A 19,379-nucleotide genomic window follows, 5' to 3' on the forward strand; every position below is an offset into this window, starting at 1 on the left:
CAAAATCTTCACTGCCTCCTTTGAAAACATAGATTTCATGCCTTTCAATCGATTTCCATCAATTTGATCAGATGACATTGTCATCTAATTAATTCTAGTACAAATTCGTGAGCCTGCAGCAGAGAATTGGCTGAAGATTGAGTCTTCTTTTAGTTAATTATAATACAAAAACAACCCAGTTTATTTTAATGTTCCTTGGGGTAATAAATCTACAGTGACCTTAACCATGATTTTTTCTGTCAGTTCAAAAACATAATCTTCATTCTTGGTTAGCCAGGTGATTTAGTATGTTCTTCAACTGCTCAGCAACAGATTATTTCATTTATGCCTTCCATTTATTCTTCCAACATCGCTGATCCAGGTAATAAAGAATCAGGTTCACAGCTATTATCTCTGGTTAATCCGTCATAATTGTCTACATCTTAAATTAGGGATATTATGCTGAATTGCATTTAATACAGTAGCTTCATTGTGTGCATCAGAGAAGCTAAAAAAAAAATGACCTTGACTGACACACAAGACATTTTAGATTCCAATTCACTAAAAATACCTCATTTAGAAGCATTAGGCAGATGCAGACAATGGTCCTTGTCCTTCTGTGTTACTGTTGGTTTCCACAATACATTTAAAAGAATGTACTCCCTCACAATAGTAAGAATACTATAAATTGCCATGGGAGAATGAGTTTGCATACAGGCACTGGTATTGTGTTTTGTCCTTCATTACTCACCTAAATTATATTCTGCTCTACTTGGCCAATGTTCATTGCTGAAATCTGTTTTATTCTGAAGGATGCTTTTCTTAGGCCTTGTTGTCACAGACTGATTGAAGAAATGAAACCCTAACAAAAAAGAATGTAAGTGGGTTAGTCAGTTTAGTTCAAGGCTAAAGAGATCCAAGTCTTTTATTGCCTCATCATTGCTTTATAGTAACAGATGACATCAGAAACACTGAACAGCAATGTTACAGCCTCACAGAATCACAGAATCGTTGATGTTGGAAAGGGCCTCTGTAGGTCATCTTGTCCAACCCTCCTGCGCAAGCAGGGTCACCTACAGCAGGCTGCCTAGGGCCTTGTCCAGACAGGTTGTGGATGTCTCCAAGGGTGGAGAACCCACAACCCCTCTGGGCAACCGGTGCTAGTGCTCAGTCACCCTCACAGTAGAAAAGTGTTTCCTGATGCTCAGAGGGAACCTCCTGTGTTTCAGTTTGTGCATATTGCTTTTTGTCCTGTCGCTGAACACCTGTGAAAAGAGCCTGGCTCCATCATCTTCACATCTTCCCTACAGATATTTGTACATGTTGATGAGATCCCCCCTGAGCGTTCTCTTCTCCAGGCTGGGAGTCCCTCAGCCTTTACACATATGTGAGGTGCTCCAGTCCCTTAACCATCTCAGAGGTCCATTGCTGGACTCTCCAGTAGCTCTTTATCTGTATCTCTCAATGCTCAAATAATTCTTTTTTTTTTTTTTCCCCTGGCAATCAGAGAACACAAGCAGAATAGGAAACTGTGATATCAAGAGCATAAAGAAGTACAAATTTTAAAAAACAGACAAAGAGAAGATATGCACCAAGTTGAAGCAAAGATGTCAGGTGAAACCATGATCTTTTGTTCTACCTCATCAAGAAACTTAACAGCACACAAATCATTTTGCTTTAAGAATGTCCTCCAGCACCTGCTATGGAGTGACTATTGAAAGGTGACATTTTCCTTTTCTTGTGACTGGTTATGTGCCCTGGGAAATGTAAAAATATCACCAAGGTATGCATAAGAGAGGAGTTAATTAGTTTAACTTCCTGATGGGAATACATTAACAGTGTAATAAGATGCTCAAATACTCTCTTTATGATTGTCCCTGCCAAAATAGTTGTTGGAAAGCTTTTTTGTAATACAAAAAGTTTTGTCCTCCATATGGAGATCCAGATGCTGACTATGATCTTTGTGTGGCAGAGGTCACTGCAAACATTCAGCCTCTACATCTCGGGAAGCTTTATGTCTAAAACTGGAAGGATCCTCTCAGGATCTATATCTGTAGACAACTAAATTCCACTATGAAGCCAAAGGGAACCATTTCCCTCTATCAATACACAATGCTTCGGGAGGAAGCAAATATTATATTATTTTTTTATTGCCACTCAGTGCTTTTGGTTTTTAAACTCGTTTTTGGCCAAGTTAAATGCAATTTGTCCTGCACAGTCATTGCCCAACGTGGACAACACAATTAATCATCTATCCTTATGTATTTGTGACTTACAATGACTTTTAGTTAGACACTCTTACCCTAGCTATCCCTTTGATTAATCCTGAACCATGTAAGCATGAATTTTATTACTGTCTCTCTCCTTCTGTTAGCTGGAATGTCACTTTGGAATTTAATCTAATGAAAATATCATAGTATGTTGATTCCCTCACTGTTCTAAAAAATGTCATGTATTTTCCTTTTGCAATACTTTTAAAAATAGATTTTCAGATAGCTGGGATGACCAGTATGGTATTTCCTCCTGAATAACTTTCTAAAATTATACATAAAATATCTTCCTGCTTAAATACTGAATATGAGTGATGTAGAATTACTTTGCCTATAATAAAACCTTAAATCAACTTCCATTTTCTTTATAACTATCTAGACAAGAATAATCTTCTTGAAAAGCCCCACTAACCTTAGGATCATAATTTAAGAAGACACTGTCTCCTAGGCTATTTATACTTTTATCTGTTTCTGATAGAAATCTGTGGGCAGGAGAGACAGTCTTGTTTCTATTTCCCTGCTTTATATAGCCAAACAATTACATTTAGCGGATTCTTTCTCTCCGAGAAAATGCATTATATAAACAATAAGGAAACTAAGACTTTGTGCAGCATAGGCAGCCCTGTATTCATTTATATCAGTCCAGGTTTACAAATGAGAGAGACTGTAAAACCTTCATTTTTAAGGTTACAAAGAATGGTGGGAAATTTCCAATTATTTCAGGAGATCAAGCAGCCCTTTTCAATGCCAGAGTTTTTCACATTTCTGTGATGTTGTCTTGGCTGATTCAGCCACTTCATTAGTAATTGCTTGCATTAAACAATTATAAAAACTTTGGCAGGTATCAAAATAAATGCTTGTGAAAATAAAAAATTAAAAAAATAAAAATAAAATAAAATTTAACAAAAAGCCTCCTGTCACTGCACATCCTCATGTCCCCATATGATTTTGCTGATTCATTTATAAGATTATACATTAAACAGCCATCTTTTTGAAAGGCCTTTTTCTGGTGCAAAATAAATTAAATTGACACAAAAATTGTTCCCGTTTTGCAGCTTTTCTAAAAGATTAAGTCTTGTTGCCAAAAAATCAATCATTAAAAAAGACAAAAGAATAAAAAAATAACAACAAAAATACCCGGTGCAGGGAAGAGAGGTTCCCTGCTTTCCAACACTTATCTATAGCAGGAGACATGCCTAGGAACCAGGATCTTCAGGCAGACCCACATCTCATTTGTGAAAAAGATTTTCTCAAAGTGAGTAGGTCCATTTTAGTGACCACCGTAGTGAGTTACAAACAGTTTATACAAACCTAGCACTACTTTTTTCACATAAACAGTAACGACATTTTCATGGGCTTTTTAAAAAATCTTTCTCTTAACTGTTTCAGAAGGAAGGAAGCTGTAAGATGAATTTCTGGTCATCTGGCCACTGTTTGGCTGTACTAGAAAATCAGACCTGGTGCCATAACTGAAGGGAAAAACCCCAACAGCAGTCTGTATCTTCTATTCTGCAGTTACATTCTCTATACAACTGCCTGTGCTAAGAAAGTTGTCAGAATAATGGTACTGCTGTATCAGCGCAGCTCATTTCCCTGCTGATCCAAGAACGTGTATAGTGGTACATTATATCACGTCTTCTGTGTTTGCACTAGCAGGATCTTATCACTTTCATAGCACTGGTGTATCTTGAATACCACAGCCATGCCCTGGATAACCATCTTCTAGCATGAAAGCTGCTTGATCTGGAATAACTGAAGTGCTTCTAGAGATTATTTATTTTGAATGATGGAGAAAAACTTCTTTAAGTTCTTCAAGAACTTTAAGTATTTAGTATTTATCTGATAGGTTTCAATTACTTTAACTTGCCAGAATAACATTCCCATTACTCCCAGACTGTCTGATTCTAATAACTAGGTAAGATGTCAAACTGCAAACTGTATATCTTCTATTACTGTTGTTCTGGTGACTTTTATATATGCTCTGTTTCTTCCCAAACACTATTTTTTTTTTCTGAGACATTGATATAATCAATATATTTTCAAATAAATTGATGTCTTGCTCAGGTAGATAAAAATATTAATCCATAAAAGTGATGCACTTTAATATGAAGCCTTTATCCTTTCTTATTGGTTATTAACCAATTACATGTTATTGATGTTTTATCATTCTGCAAAAATTTAAATGACAAACAATAGCTGTTGTGACAGCCAATTTAACCATCTAGCACCATCTTGAGGTTAAACTGATCTTGACATTCTAAAATAAATGGACATTGCTTGATCATAAGCTTACCAGAAGTTCTACAGTAATGCAGACACCTACTTTTAATGATCAAAAAAAAGTAATTCATCAGTTATAAGACAAATATCTTATAGATTTGTTTTCTTTGCTTCCTTGCGTCAACTTTATACATTTCTGTTAATGCTGGCAATTAATCTTAAACTTGTACTCCAAAGCAAGAGTGGGGTACTACACATTTTTATTTTGTAACTGCACTGGACACTACTCAGAAGTGAACAAAAGGAAGTTCTAAGGTTTAAACCTTAGTTTAAACTTAGTTTAAAGTCCTCCCACAAGTATTTTCCATTTTCATTGGGATTAATTCTAAAGTTTACTTCTGCACAGAAACATACATTTACAAAGTATGCCTTATTCTAAATGACACTGGGCCATGCAGATAAAACCATCTTTTAAAATTAATTTATTTCTAACTGAAAATATCTGAGTATGACTGGACATGATATGTTGAAGTTTTGAAATATAATTAAAATGTCAGATAAACTTATTGAGCTACAAGGTTTTTCACTGCTCACCCTATGTTTGAAGATAATCATGACATTAGAACACATTTCAGATTATAAGCATGGTACAATTAATGCTTGGAATAAAAAGGGGGTAAAGGCTGGGATCTTTTCAAGGAAGCCAGGCAACATTGAAGGAACTGTGCTGAGTTTCTGCAGACACTGAGACTTTCTAAAAAAACATATTTATAAGCCATTCACATGTGTGGTAATGAGAAGCTGAGTTACGTTGATTGTATGCTTAATTTAAACAAACCCGATCATGAGTTCTGTGCTACTGGGCTGAACTACCTGACAAAAACTCATGGGTCTGTCATGAGAATTTGAGTAAACACAGCCTCAGTTTTATGAGCACCTCACATGGCACTATTCACTCAAATAGTCCTTGCTGTGTCCATGATGTTGCATTGATTATCATGTTTAGAGACTCAGTATTTAGAAATCATATCACTTTCAAGAGCCAATATTTTCATTCAGTTGAGGATTCAGGAAAGATATAGACACTAAGCCAGTTTACCTTTAATATGGAAATTGGAACATTTAGGTCTCAGAAGAGTGTAAAGACATGATTTCCATAACACTAGGTATCAGCACTTTGTGCACATTGTTATTTCTGCCTCAAAACCTGCCTGCAAATGCAGAGTAGAGGAAAAACTAATTGATATAAAATTCATCTGCCCTTCTTAAAATGTCTGTGTGATGCTGAGTTCTATAGGGGGGTAACATTTAATTGTACATGGAAGGATCTAATCATATGTGAATCTATCTGTGTATTCCCAACACAACACATCAAATTTCTAAAATTAATTGCTGTAATTTCATTTTCTACTTCATGGCTCTGTGAAAGTGCCTTTCATCTTGCAGAGACATACGCTTAAAACTGGAGGGTTGATCTTGCTGGAACACTCAGACTTCCAGTGGTTTGGTTTATAGGTTTTGGTATATTTTAATGTGAATTATATCTGGACTTTTTCCACAACAAAGATAATTGCTTTTTGAAAATCAATTACGGCCACTGTCAACGTCAGGGAATTGATTTAAAGTCAATGTTGATAGTAACAACTTTATACCAGAAAGACAAATGCAGAGCAAATGCAAAACAAAATATGCAATAATCAATTAACAGACATGGATACCCAGGAGATGGCCCCTTCTGGGGAATCCGGTCCCTCAAGACGGCGTGCCTATTTTCCTGAGACACCAAATAAGTAAGGCAAGGGAAGCAGAAGAAAGAAAGTCTATCTCCTCCCCAGCCAGAGCTTTCAGAAGTTCCACAGGATTTGTGTTAATGCTTTGAGAAAACTAAGCAGGGTGTCACTGTCCCTTAGATCACAGCAAGAGATGCAATCCATAGGGCCAGCAAGGAACACTTCTGAAGAAAATATGACTCTTACTTCATATCTGGAAACTTACGGGGAAAGTCACTGACTAGGAAACTCTACTTCCTAGTTAGCCAAAATCCCAGGAACGAGTCCCCATAAAATGCAGTTAAACAACTATAGCTGTGGCTCTTTTAAACTTAGATGAGACAGCAGAAGGAACTGAACGGCATTGAAACTTCCCCTGTTGATAGGCTTTTCTCAGAATACCTGCAGCAGCACTTCAAACTTTCAAGTGACACAGTATTAGGGGAAATTCCATACAAAAAAAACCCGCTTCCCAAAGCAGCTGTTCAAACCATCATGTAAATAACAAGCAATGATATAAACAGGCTAGCATGTTCAGAGACTGTAATTGCCTGTTCTGTTAATTCACACTACAATCATAGAGGGAATAAAACAGGAATGTGAAGCAATACCTCAGACAGTGTCAGGTCTAAAATTCCAGATAGAAAATGTGCATCTGGATCTACACTTAGTCCATCCTGCAACTTGTATCTTGAAAGACGGTGCTGTATAGAAACTGGATCTATTTCTGGCTCTGCCCTGGTCTCCTTTTAACCCCCACATACCTCCTGGCTCCCTTCCTCCCTTTTCTGTCACGTAGATGTAGGCTGTGTATTTTTCAGAGCAGCAGCTGTGTTTGCATACTCCACTGGAGAATAAGACCTGGCCTCCTGAATCGCATAGATACTTTATTTTGTCATGAAACCCCAAATCCTGAGACTGGAGGCATCCACATATTTTTCTAAGGTCTGTTTGTGTGTTTTCATCCCATTAATGATATGTAAATTATGGATGAAGGAGATAGGGAGAGAGCAAGCAGATAAAGACTATGCCAAATTACAGTGTCACAGTATTTTACTTGACATTTGGTACCTATTGACATTTCTTGGTTATGTCCATGCCAATCTAACTGAAAATGAAAATGATTTTTCCTGTTCCAATTGCTCTTGTTCTATCATTGTACTTATCCAAAACACCAGCCTGGCTGAGTATTTTAATTCCAAACAACTCCTAACCAGTGCTGTTTTCTTTTATGAAGAAAACCATTCTCAAAGCAACAAAATGTGTGAGACAGGAGAAGCTTGGAGCTCCCTGGTCAGCACAGTAAAATGCTATTTAGCCTTTACTGAGGTAATTGATTTGGTGCATATTATGTTTGCTAAAAGGCAAATGCACTCTTTAACGTTGCAGTTTGTCTCTGAACAGGTCACTTCATTTTGCTGAAAGCTTTAGACCACCTATTTTTAGCAAAATAAAAGAAAACGTTTAGGTCAGATCAAGTACAGGAAGCAAAAGGGCAGTCATGGAAAGGCAGCTACAAGAGTGAGTTAGGGCTAGAACTTGCAGCCTGCTTTAAAGGCTGATGGAGCAGTAGCTGAGATTTTGTTAAGAAATAATTTCTTGTTGGAGGTGATGTTGATTGGTGGTATTGGGTCAGGTATATCTGCACCATGGCAGGACAGCCTGCAGAAGGTCATGAGCATATTCTAATGCAGAGGCACTAGATGAGGGAGTAGTTATTCCAGGATTTTTTCCCTTCACTTTTTTTTTTCTGAGAATCAGTGCTTGACCACAGTTGGAGCTGAGAAACCAGGTAAGATGAATATCTGCTACAAATTAGTACGGCAAAGTTTCTGTCTTGACACATAGTTTGTTGACTAACTTAGGACTATATTGATCAGTGTGGGGTTTGTTGTTTGGTTGACTGGGGATTTTTAACAATATATAATCCTTCAAAACCAGAGGACAGGGGAACATGTTTGGTGATTACTACAGCAAATTTCACCTGATTACCAGAAACAGCAACAAAGTTAGTCCAGCTCCTTCCTGTATATGGCACACTGGTCAGTACCCTGAAAGTTCAATAATATAATTTAAATATTTGGGTTTTACCTAATAACATCTGAGTGAAATTCAACATACCTGGGATACCCAGGTCAGATTAGATGATCTAACTGCTTTTCCCTGGTCTTATACTCACCCAGATCAAAGGGGTTTTAATGACCTTTTCACCTTAATCATTTAGAGATTTTTATGGTACCATGAAGACACAGAAACGTACCAGATGTTGCCTGTTGAATAAATTGGTTGCAATTGTGCAGGCAAAAAAAAAAAAAAAAGAAAAAAGTAAATAGATCTAAATCCCTTGTCATCACACTTTTTATGAAAAATTTCCACTATACTGAGGTCCACCCTGAAGTAGGTCTCCCTTCTGAAACCGCCCCTGTGACTGTCACATCTGAGAAAGCCATTCATTCAGAAAGCTCCCCGATCAAAACCTAAGGATCTCTACAAACCACTCTATCAACTACGAATGTACAGCCACATCTGCAGTAGACTGCTTCTTATTAATAATGATCATAACAACCACACCCTGATTCAAGATACCCCTATTCAGATGGAGTATATTTGGTTGTTAAGGTTAGGCATGCATTTGTGCACTTTTTTGGAATCATGTCCTAAAGACTGTTGCAAAATGGATATCCTGGGTCTGATCTGGAGCCCATTAAATGCTACTGGGTCATTTTCATGGCTTTCAGCAGGCAGCAGCTCAGATCTTATTGCCATTTGGAGTAGCAGGTGAAAGTTAGATATTTTACACAGATCTGTATAATTTAACACTATTTGCAGGATAATAGTCAGGGAGCCCAGACTGTGGGGGGGTTTTTTGCCACCAGTATCAAAAGCTCCTGCCCCAGCACCATTCTGGGACTGTGATCCAGAGCAATTGGAAGAGACAACAGACCTTTGAGAGGAGTGTTTGTGAAAGGCCTCTTCTCCCCCTAATATGCTCCCACAAATGACTGTGTTCAGCCCCACCTAGCTGATATCTAATTGGATATCTGCAGCTAATGGGTATTTTTCTTGCTGACATTACTCCTTTCCTCACCTCTGACTATAACCTTCATGGGCTTCCACTGAAGAGCGTGCAAGCTGAGGATCAGATCAGTGTTCCCCCGAAGGAAACTCTCGTTATCATAGTGCCATGAACAGCAAGCTAATCATGTAGCCATTAATATCGCTGAAGGCCCCTGCCAATTAATTTCATGGAAAGAGATGTATCTTGTGCACTAACAAAATGCATCAGGCAAGAATATCAGGCTCTGTAGAGAGAAGGCATAAAAAGATGCTTTTCTACTGCCAACTGTTTTCAAAGCTCAACTTGGAACATGTGACAAAGCAGTAGTTATTGTACAACAGACTGTGTGGTTGCCATGAAAACTGAAAGTTTTGGGACTCTTAGCTATCATTAGGATCCTCTCTGGCACACTGCATCTTGACAGTTGCAGGGTACAAAACAGGAACCCCAGTGGGACCATCTACCCAGTAATTTGAGTGTAGCTGTGTAGGAGGCCAATATTTCAAGCAGACTTCATGTATGTGTTCAGGGTAAATCTAGGAGCCTAATAAGATGTAAAAATTTATATCATCTGTCCTTCACAGGTAGGACTAATATCTTCTGATCATAATTTCTAAAATAGGTTATAAATACTGAAATTTTAAAATGCTGTGAAGAGCAATAAAACAACAAAATCGCTCAGAGCAAGCATATCAAATTAATATGTGATAATCCTTGCTGCAGCCAGGAGATTTTATTTTTAAGTTGCATTTTAAAAATGTGTACTACAAAGAATAAAAACAGTGGGGATGTAACAATACGACACCAACTCAGAAAAAAAATCCCTGTCCAAATTTGCAAAAACAAGATCTGTTATTTTCAGATCAAGGTGAATTTTTAAATTACAATGTGCAGAGAGAAAAAAAATTTAAAAAGGGTATCCTTGGAGCAGTGCTATTCAGACAGATCCTCAAAAAGGCCTCAGATATTCTTCTGGCAACACTGAAAACCATCCACATTCTTTACTGGCCTGTGGAGTATTGTACCAACTGTGTCCCCATATGTAAAACATGCTGCTTTGCTATGGAGAGAAGTCAATAAGAGAAACAGACATTGCCAAACTTCAAATATTTCTACTGCATTGGAAGTCGACACCATTTTGTGGCTGCAAAGGGAAGTGATTTTTGAGGAGGACATGACTTCTTATTTTATCCATAAATACCTAATATTTATTGTACATACTGGTTTTGTTTCACAAGGTATAATGAGAGAGCTCTCAGAGTTTAAGTTTCCTAATTCCAAGGGCGTTGTAAATAAAAGAAAAATCTGAGGAAACTGAGGATAGGTGAGCAAGCTGAGTATCTGGTTTAACCTCAAGAGTTTAATTTCTACCAAAAATGTTAGCATAAAAGGATCAGGACATATCTAACAACCCTTGCTAGCCTGTGAATCCAAACAATATATTGCACCTTTTAGGCCGTTGGTTTCACTGAATTTTGCTATTGAAAACTTGGCACATCTTCTGCCTGACATTTATTAGATATAAGCTACTGTTTCTCATCCTCAAGTACAAAAGAAGTTATGGAAAAATATCTAATTTGAGAAAAATGTTGCATTATAGAACAACTGCAGGCATAGATTCTGTATCTGTTTGATAAGCAGAAACTGGAGTTTTACAAAAATTGAGAAAACTGTGTAAAAAATAGAATTAACTAATAGAATTAACTTTCTCTGATTCACCGAAAAATAGTATGAAAGTGATCCTGAATGCTCCGTATGATAATAGATAGAGGATGAGATGGAATATAAATGACATTTTTTACAGACAATAAAACCAGAAAAAGTAAAAATGCCTGGGTTCCTAATATCTATTTATAGTTTCTACTTAGAGAAAAATGTTGCATTAACACACAGGGCTACAATATGAAATGTGTACTTTAAAAGGCTGGTGCTAGTCGGGAAGATAATTTCCTAAATCAAAAAGGCCTGCATCCAATATGCTAGGTAATTTATATTAGACTTTACTTTGAGACCTAAAAAAACTGTGATAGTTGAGGTAAAACCAGTCATCCTACTGCATTTCTTATGTGCAAGCAAAATAAAGTCTAAACTACAGTGCTTTTAAAGAACCAAATTCGGAAAGATAGAAGCAATAACAAAACAGAATGATTATTGATGTGAATTTAACAGAAAAGCATGAGAGGAGGTTACAATGCTATTATTTTTCCAAGTGCTACAAAATAATGATCAAAGAGACCTACTAATTTTTAAAGGTTCATTGTAGATACAAAATAATCCATTAAGTAATAAGAAAAGAATACTTAATAAATTACAAAAATAAGGCAACTGGCAATAACACACATAAATCAAGAGGTAGAACTCGTAGAAAATTCAGAGAAGGCCAGAAGAGGAAAATTGTTAGCCAGCACAGTTAAGACCAACAGGAGCTTTTTAAAATACATAAAGCAACAAAACTAAGATTACCTTTCCAGATGTCATTAAAACGTACCCCACACAAATTAAGTTCAGTTGCTTGCTTTTAAAAATCTTGATTCATGATTTCAGGACTTGGAGGAAAAAATGAAAAATATCCATTTGGTTGCCATTTCTAAATTATTCTTTTAATGACAGATTGTTACCATTAGTTATTGTTGATTTGTCTCTATTCTATAATATTACCTACTGCTAATACAACTGCCTTTATCAGTCTAACTGATGTATCCTGCTTTGGAGCAAGAGGGAATATATCCTCTGGAATTAGAGGCTGTGAAGGGCTGAGAGAGAGGAATTGTGAAAATAAAAGTAATCAGTAAAAAGCAAATATTTACCAAGCAATGTAACTGTACAGTCGCCTCAGTAGCATTATTGTTTTCTCTCAGGCAAATTGTTTTATGACAAGCAGTGAATTTTTTCTATTTCCAATCCTGTAAGCAAACAGCAACTAGAAACAAAATTGCCCCTAAGGAAAAGAAATCTAAGAATAACAAATTCAAATGAGATGGGAGATATGACAGAAAGCAATTCTCAGTGCAGGTTAGGCAATTATGAGATGAAAAACATTAAAAGTTACAGAAAAGGTATTTCCCTTTTTCATATTTCCTATTTTACCTGGTTAGTGTTTGAGCCTTTGGATTACTAAACTCAATTAGCAGTAATTTAATTACTACCATATATTTTGAGGTGCAGAGCTATCCACAGGAGACACTCGCTCCCTCTGCCAGGCACTCTGGAAACTTAAAGATATACATTGTTATGATCAGCGGTTTCTTCTATTCACCCGTTGCAGGAATGGGACAATAGAGAAGAACAGATATGGCCTCAACTCCTCAATTTATAACTGTCTATAGTCTATCAGCTTGCAACTTCAGTATTCAAATGACAAGCCACAATGTTCTTTCTCACGAAGTTCAGAAGGTGGAAAAAATATTCATGTCTGGCAAAATATTTATGGGTGCAAGTTCCTCAGGAGATAGGTACCTGTCACAGAGCCCTGGTGTTTCAATTATGTGATTGAAGTGTATGGTTTTGAAAGTGCCTTCCATGTGGGAGAGAAGGGATGGTATCTAAACCACCAGATTTTGGGTTTCCAGTAGCTTTGAGACTAACTCAGGCCTAAATTCAGCTCTGGACTGCATATACATATTATGATCCTTTCCCCTGTGTAAAGGCCTTTGACCAATTCCAGTAAAAGCTGCTTTTAATTGGCCTGTACCTTACCAGTATAAAGGAAAGGAGCTTTTATAAACATGTTTTCCTTCTACTAGATTGGAAATGCTTCCATTTTTGTCATTTAAAATCAAATATTAAATCTCTGCAAATGAACAAAGACAGGTGTAGGAAAGGCTTAAATAGCAGCAACCACATTATCATTCAGCTATTCATGGCATTGCCAGCAAGAGAGAAATGTCAAACTTGCCAGGCCAGGAAATACTGCACAGTTGCAGTTTTGGCAGTTCTCACTCTCCAGCTAAGCCTTCAAAAGCAAAGGAACAGAGGTTAAAATATAGCAAAGCATGTGCAATTTATTGAAATGGCATAACTGGCAAACTTTCCTTCAGGACAATGAGGCAAAAAATTCAAAACCTGGTACAAAAGACCTTTCAGTCAGCGTGAGTAGGATCTGCAGAGGCCTGGCAAACGCAAACAAAAGATACAACTAGGTATTCACTCCTGTAAGAAGACTCTTACAGAGCCAGCTCAGGACTTATCTTCCCATTCCTTCACCAAATGAACCTCCTGCATTTCCATTCAAGTTGAAAGTAAACAAGAGCAACTTCAGCCTAACTTTTGGTATTCGCATGAGGCAGCTAAGTCAGGAACTTAGCTCTGTTCCCTCTACATTAAAGTAGAAATACAGGTGTCTCAAGAGATGATTTACAGCATCGAGGCATCTCAGTGCCTTATGCAGAGGCAATCTCATGGATTTTGCTGAGACTTCATTGCAGGCACTCATGTTTTGCTTACAAAAACTGCACAGTGGGAAAGTAGAATGCTGGTATGGGTCTTGTCATGTCCACCACTGCAGCTTTAATGAGAATAAGGTGGAGTTGCACTGAATTTGAACTCTTTTGGCCTCACTCTGCTCAACCACACTTCCATGAGAACATTGACTTGGAATTTCAGCATACTATCTAATACAAATGCCAGTTTGGCCTGAACACATAGAAACCTAAGCCTAGCAGCTAAGTACAGCATGTAGTACTGCTTGGACTGATAAAGAGTCTCTAGACACAGGGTTGCTCGAGGATGTCGCATAGCATGCCCATAAAACCCAAGGGACTTTAGCTGCCTTTATCATGAATAGTGAAGAGTTGCAGTTTCTGTCTCCATAGAATAATAATTGGGGCTTGGTTTGAGCTACTCAGAGGCTTTTCTGATCTGTCTTTCAGAAAGAAAGAGTTAGTTGTTTGGAAGATGCGGCACTTCTTTAAGAAGTACTTATTGTTACTGTCACTGAATGTAATCCCAAGAGGAGCTCCTGTTACATTTTCTTACGCTTTAGCTTTCTTTAAGTACAAAGTAGGGAAAGTTTTTTAAACTCTCATTTTAATAACTAACAGATTGATATTTGTGTTGAAATACAAGGTTTTCTCAGGGAAGCAATACATTTTAATAGACTAGATACCACTGGAAAAGGCAAACAGGCTGTCAGACACACTAAGAAGATACGATGAAAATATTGGAAAATAATTCTGTATTTCAAAGGCATTAGCCACTTCTGCCTACAAACCTTGTTTCTTTCCCAACCTTAAACCTTCACAAATGCAACAATGCTTCTCTGCATATTTATATTCGGTGTTTTAAATACTAGGGTTGGTGGTTTATCTCTAATTTAATCAATTAAGTATCGCTAAGGCACTTTTGAAAATGTGGTTGGGTCTAAGATATTTTATGTCAGTCTGTAAAAAATTCTCTTATAATATTGCACCAGCATCTCACAGGATTTTTAAGATAAGCTAAACATATTAGGTGCTTAAACTTCATTAGTTCCAACGTGCTCAGGCACTTTATAAAATCCCATAAGATATTCATATCTATCATTAGATGAATAAATAATTTTTGACAAGCTATTCCTTAACTGTATTTGAACATTTCCACAGGAGTAATTTTAATCTCTAGGCAAAAATAGTTTGAAAAACTCTGGAAAGTTGGCAACCTGCTGTTTCTTATCTTGAACTATTCTTTATAATAATAAAAAAAAGAAGTCTGCACAATTAAAAGGTGTTCAGAAAGTTGCACTCAGGTATGCTCCCACATTTGTCAAGCACGTACCCAATAACGTTGCTTTCTAAAGGTTGGATACAATCTTCTCAGAGGAAGGAGTCTGATTCAGACTACATAAAAATTTGTCCAGAGTGGTTCTATAGTTTCTCATCACTTCAATTAGAGCTGAATGGTTCTTCAGTATACATTGCTGTATTTCATATTTTTCATTCAGAACTGCCTTTAGTGAGAGTGGATTATATGGCTACCTGTTCTAGGAAAAAGGTGGAGTGGCAAGCAAGAGTTTGCAAACATGAAACATTTACTGTTCACTGGAAATAATCTTCCCATTAGAACCAGCAGAAGTGGAGAATCTAAATCTCTATTTTATTGTGGATTTGGATGCTGACAAAGAAGAGCGGGAAAATACATTGTGGATTACCTAAAAATATTTAGATCACAGTGGCATAGATTTCTCTCTCTGGCCTTCACCATATAATTTATGATCACATACGGACAGTCTCAAGCACCTTAGCCCCATGGAAATAACTGATAAGTGCTAAAAGACAATCAGATGCCCCGGATTTAATTACTGAGTTACATAATCATTGTAATTAATTGTAGGGAGCAATAGGAAAATTAAGCTTAGTAATATATGCTGATTAGTAAAACCTAGGGAAAAACCATTCCCTACTCAATGAAAACTCATCTCCACAAAAATTCACTTCCTTTGTCAGAAGGACTAACCTTATAGCCTAAAAAATTCACTACACCACACAGCTCATTTCAGAAAATGCTCTACACTTCAAGGAAGCCTGCACCCTACATATGCCCTGCCGTACCACAATTCTATGCCTGAATTTATGAGCATTATTATTTATGTTTGTCACACATAAAGGTCTAACCATTAGGTGGGACATAGTACAGCAGACATTGTGTAAACTCGTTATACACCAGACACACTCTGGAGAGTTACAACCGATAAGTGGTCAAAGCAGTGGTTTAACACTGTAAGGAAAATATTACAGAATCACAGGGGTAGGAATGGACCTCCAGAGATCATCTTGTCCAACCCCCCTGCTTGAGCAGGGACAGCCAGAGCACGAATACAATCGATTCACAAACCTTAAACTGTTAATTCTGTGTACTCCATCCCTTTTATATTTTGTAAACGTTCCTTTTTAATTTAAATAGGGAATGTCCACCATTTACACAGGTCATATCTACCTACTCTGACCAAATTTACAGCTGCAAAGACAACAGGACTATTTTTCTAAAAAAAATATTTGTATCCAATTCTACTGTGACACTAAGCCTCCTCCCCAGTGTATTCTCATGACATGAACCTATAAAGGTTGTTCTGAACTCCATTTGTTTGAGCGGTCGTTGCTGTCATAGTATGAAATCATGTTCTCACACAGGCAAATTTCTCTCTTTTCTTGCAGATCATCCTCCTCTGGCACCTACTACAATGAGTAAGAAGAATTCTGATGCATAATTAAGACCTTTATGATCCCTAATTTTTTCAACTCCTACATTTACAAAACCTTTTTGAGATAATTCTAAAAATACAGAAATGGTATTATGCTTATCTCAGCTATATGACAATGCTTCTGTTAATTCATTAATTTGCTTTATATGTATCAGAATAAAGATTAGCCAAGCTCAGATTTAGATTCAGAATCAACAATGCCAAAAAGCTCAAAAGTCTTTAATGCATCATACTGGAATTTGCAAGAGATCAGCCTCTGACACAAATCTACTATTTTTTAGTTAAAATCTCTTAAGAATAAATATTCTCATAATATTCTTGCTGTGTCTGAAATAAAGCTCACAAATACAACCTTTGACCATCTTACTTTCAAAACCACAAGAAACAATACAAACCTTTCAAAACTAACCTAAACATAGTAAAGACCATCCAATAAAATCCCACTGATTTTGTTCATGCTATTAATAGTAAAGCCTAATTTTTCTCGGTTGTAGACGGAATAGTGTGTGCAAACCCAAGAAGAAAACATGCAGGGGGTTTTTTGTTTGGGTTTTTTTTTTTTCATACTGAGTCCTAAGACAGCTCCATTTTACTCTCTGAAAACCTATGTATTCTTAGACATGCCTCTACAGATAAGGACAGAATATCTGCAGAACACCAGAACAATTAATTAGTGACTTCAATCACATTTGAGAGTTACCTTTTGTTCAGAAAACTCTCTAGGCAGGATTTTTTTCAACCTGAAAAGCAACATTACATCATGTCACATCTGCTTCTCTTCAGCAGAAGCTGCTCTCTTCCTTGATGTATTCTCCTGCAGGTGTCTCTGTTCTTTCTCTCCACCTCAACCAACATTCACCTGGAAGATAAAAGATTATTGCAGGACATTGGATCCATCACAGATTGCTGCCATCCCATAGTCCAGGAAAAAATAGACATCACAATTATTTTCCTCAAATATTTATTGGTTTATTGATAAAAAGCAGCAGGGCAGGCCTTGCAGCCTTTTTGCTTATCTTCTCCATATGAAGGAACATAGGCTTGACCTATTATCAATTAGAATAACTTAAAAAGCAACAACAAATCAATGCACTGATATAATTATAAATGAAGTTTCTTTCTTTCTGGAGAGGCTATCTAGAAAAGTACTATAAAGCATTAACACCGAGGATGGGTATTTATATTAAAAACTGAGTTGATGAACACAAGAATAACTTTCAACCTAAAACATTATAAAAGTAGCAAAAATTAAACAAGTAAAAGGCCTTGCCTTTCCCTGTACACATCTAACCTTCCATACCACTACTTTTTTCAGCTGCAAGACGAAGACTAGGAATCAGGCTTATTCAATGTCCTTATTTCAGCTGGAAGTGAAAGATAAATTAATAGGGAGAACATTTTATGCAAACATATGTTATACATAATTGATGTTTTATACAAATATAATAAAGGTCAGCTTTGCCTTTCGATCTTCTGGTTGCCATGTGTGAAATAATATTGCTTTGGTTTTTCATTAGAGCTGCTTAAACAAATTTAACATGCATTTTTTTAAAGACTTGCACTGGTAGTAAAAGAGACAAGCCAGAATCAAAATGGAAAGTCATGGAGTCATGCAAGCAAATAATAATAAATATATATATATATAAATATAAATATATATATATAAAAGAATAAGGCTTTCCTGTGCTGTTTAAGGGGACTTCACCACAGTTGACAGAAAACGCTATTCTTTTTAAATTATTGTCATGTACTTTTATGAAAAAAATCCATTCAAGAATTAGTCACTATAGGTGATAGCCACAAATTATGCATAATATTATACTATTGTCAAGAAGAAGGAAAAATCACACATATGGGATAGGAGGAATACGTTGTCAAAAGAGTAAGCAGTTCAACTTGTATAAACTGAAATAGAATCAGATAGTGTTAAAACATTATCTGGGCTCAGCACCATGTGAAATTTCTAACTTGGGCAGAACACATCTCCTGCAAAAGCATCAGTGGATGGAAATGTCCGTTAGGAAGGGCAGGATAGGACATCATGATAAACTCGATGCTGACTAGAAATAAGGAAATGTTTTATTGATAAACTAGGATCCTAATGGAAAGCTTTTTGACCGCCATAGGAATGGGTACTTGCATCTTCATTTCTTTAGTTTTATGCTGTGTTATAGTCACTATCCTAACAAAACTGGTCAAATGATCATCCAGTGTCAACTGAATGTGATCTCAGAGGTCACAGTCTCTGAAAACGCAGGTGTCCATAACAACTGGAAGACTAATGAAATGTATTATAAACATTTAAGCACATGAAAAATATGTTAAAAAGCAAGAGGTCATTTCAACAGTAGTAAAGTTCAGTGAATATAGGGACATAATTCTCTGGAATCAATCTTAAAATAAAAACCAAGAGAGAAATCTCATTTCTGTGTGACCATTCTGTGATCTATTTAGCACTTGCAGACATTCCCCAAACTATCTAACCAGAATTATTTGTAATAAGTTGTTCACATTTACATTGGAAGGATGTGACTGATTTGCTTCAGCATATGACAATTTTAGTTACACTGGAAAAGGTTTTGATAGTAAAACTTTAGCAGATCTGAGACTGAATGGGTTGTGGCTGCTACAAGTCCCATTTGAGTTTGTAACTTCATGCATAAAAGTTACTTGGACATCTAAAAATCCAGTCAGCTCTTCTTATCTTTTTATTATACTCTTTCTCATGACCTTGATTTTTTACAGTATAACAATGGTTTAATTTGTTTGGCTCATTTAATAGGAAGCATTTAAGAACATATTATTTTTCAGCATGCATCCTGAAATATTGTCTAAATATTACCGAAATTACTAGACCACTGATAATATAAGAATTAATCTAAGTTTACTGTTGTTAATTAGCACTACAT

At 36.5% G+C, this 19,379-nt stretch overlaps 1 long non-coding RNA gene across 1 annotated transcript in view; it reads right to left on the minus strand.

Moving 5' to 3' along the window:
• Positions 1-646: 646 nt before the first annotated feature.
• LOC135315119 (uncharacterized) overlaps positions 647-19,379 on the minus strand; it is a 162,927-nt gene continuing 144,194 nt past the window's right edge. The window contains exons 2-3 of the long non-coding RNA XR_010374564.1: positions 17,171-17,329; positions 647-841 (exon numbers count right to left, since the gene is read on the minus strand). This is a non-coding gene — a long non-coding RNA (uncharacterized LOC135315119). The remainder of the gene's footprint in view (positions 842-17,170; positions 17,330-19,379) is intronic.

The sequence above is a fragment of the Phalacrocorax carbo genome, chromosome 10, assembly GCF_963921805.1.
Source record: "Phalacrocorax carbo chromosome 10, bPhaCar2.1, whole genome shotgun sequence".
Classification (NCBI taxonomy): domain Eukaryota; kingdom Metazoa; phylum Chordata; class Aves; order Suliformes; family Phalacrocoracidae; genus Phalacrocorax; species Phalacrocorax carbo.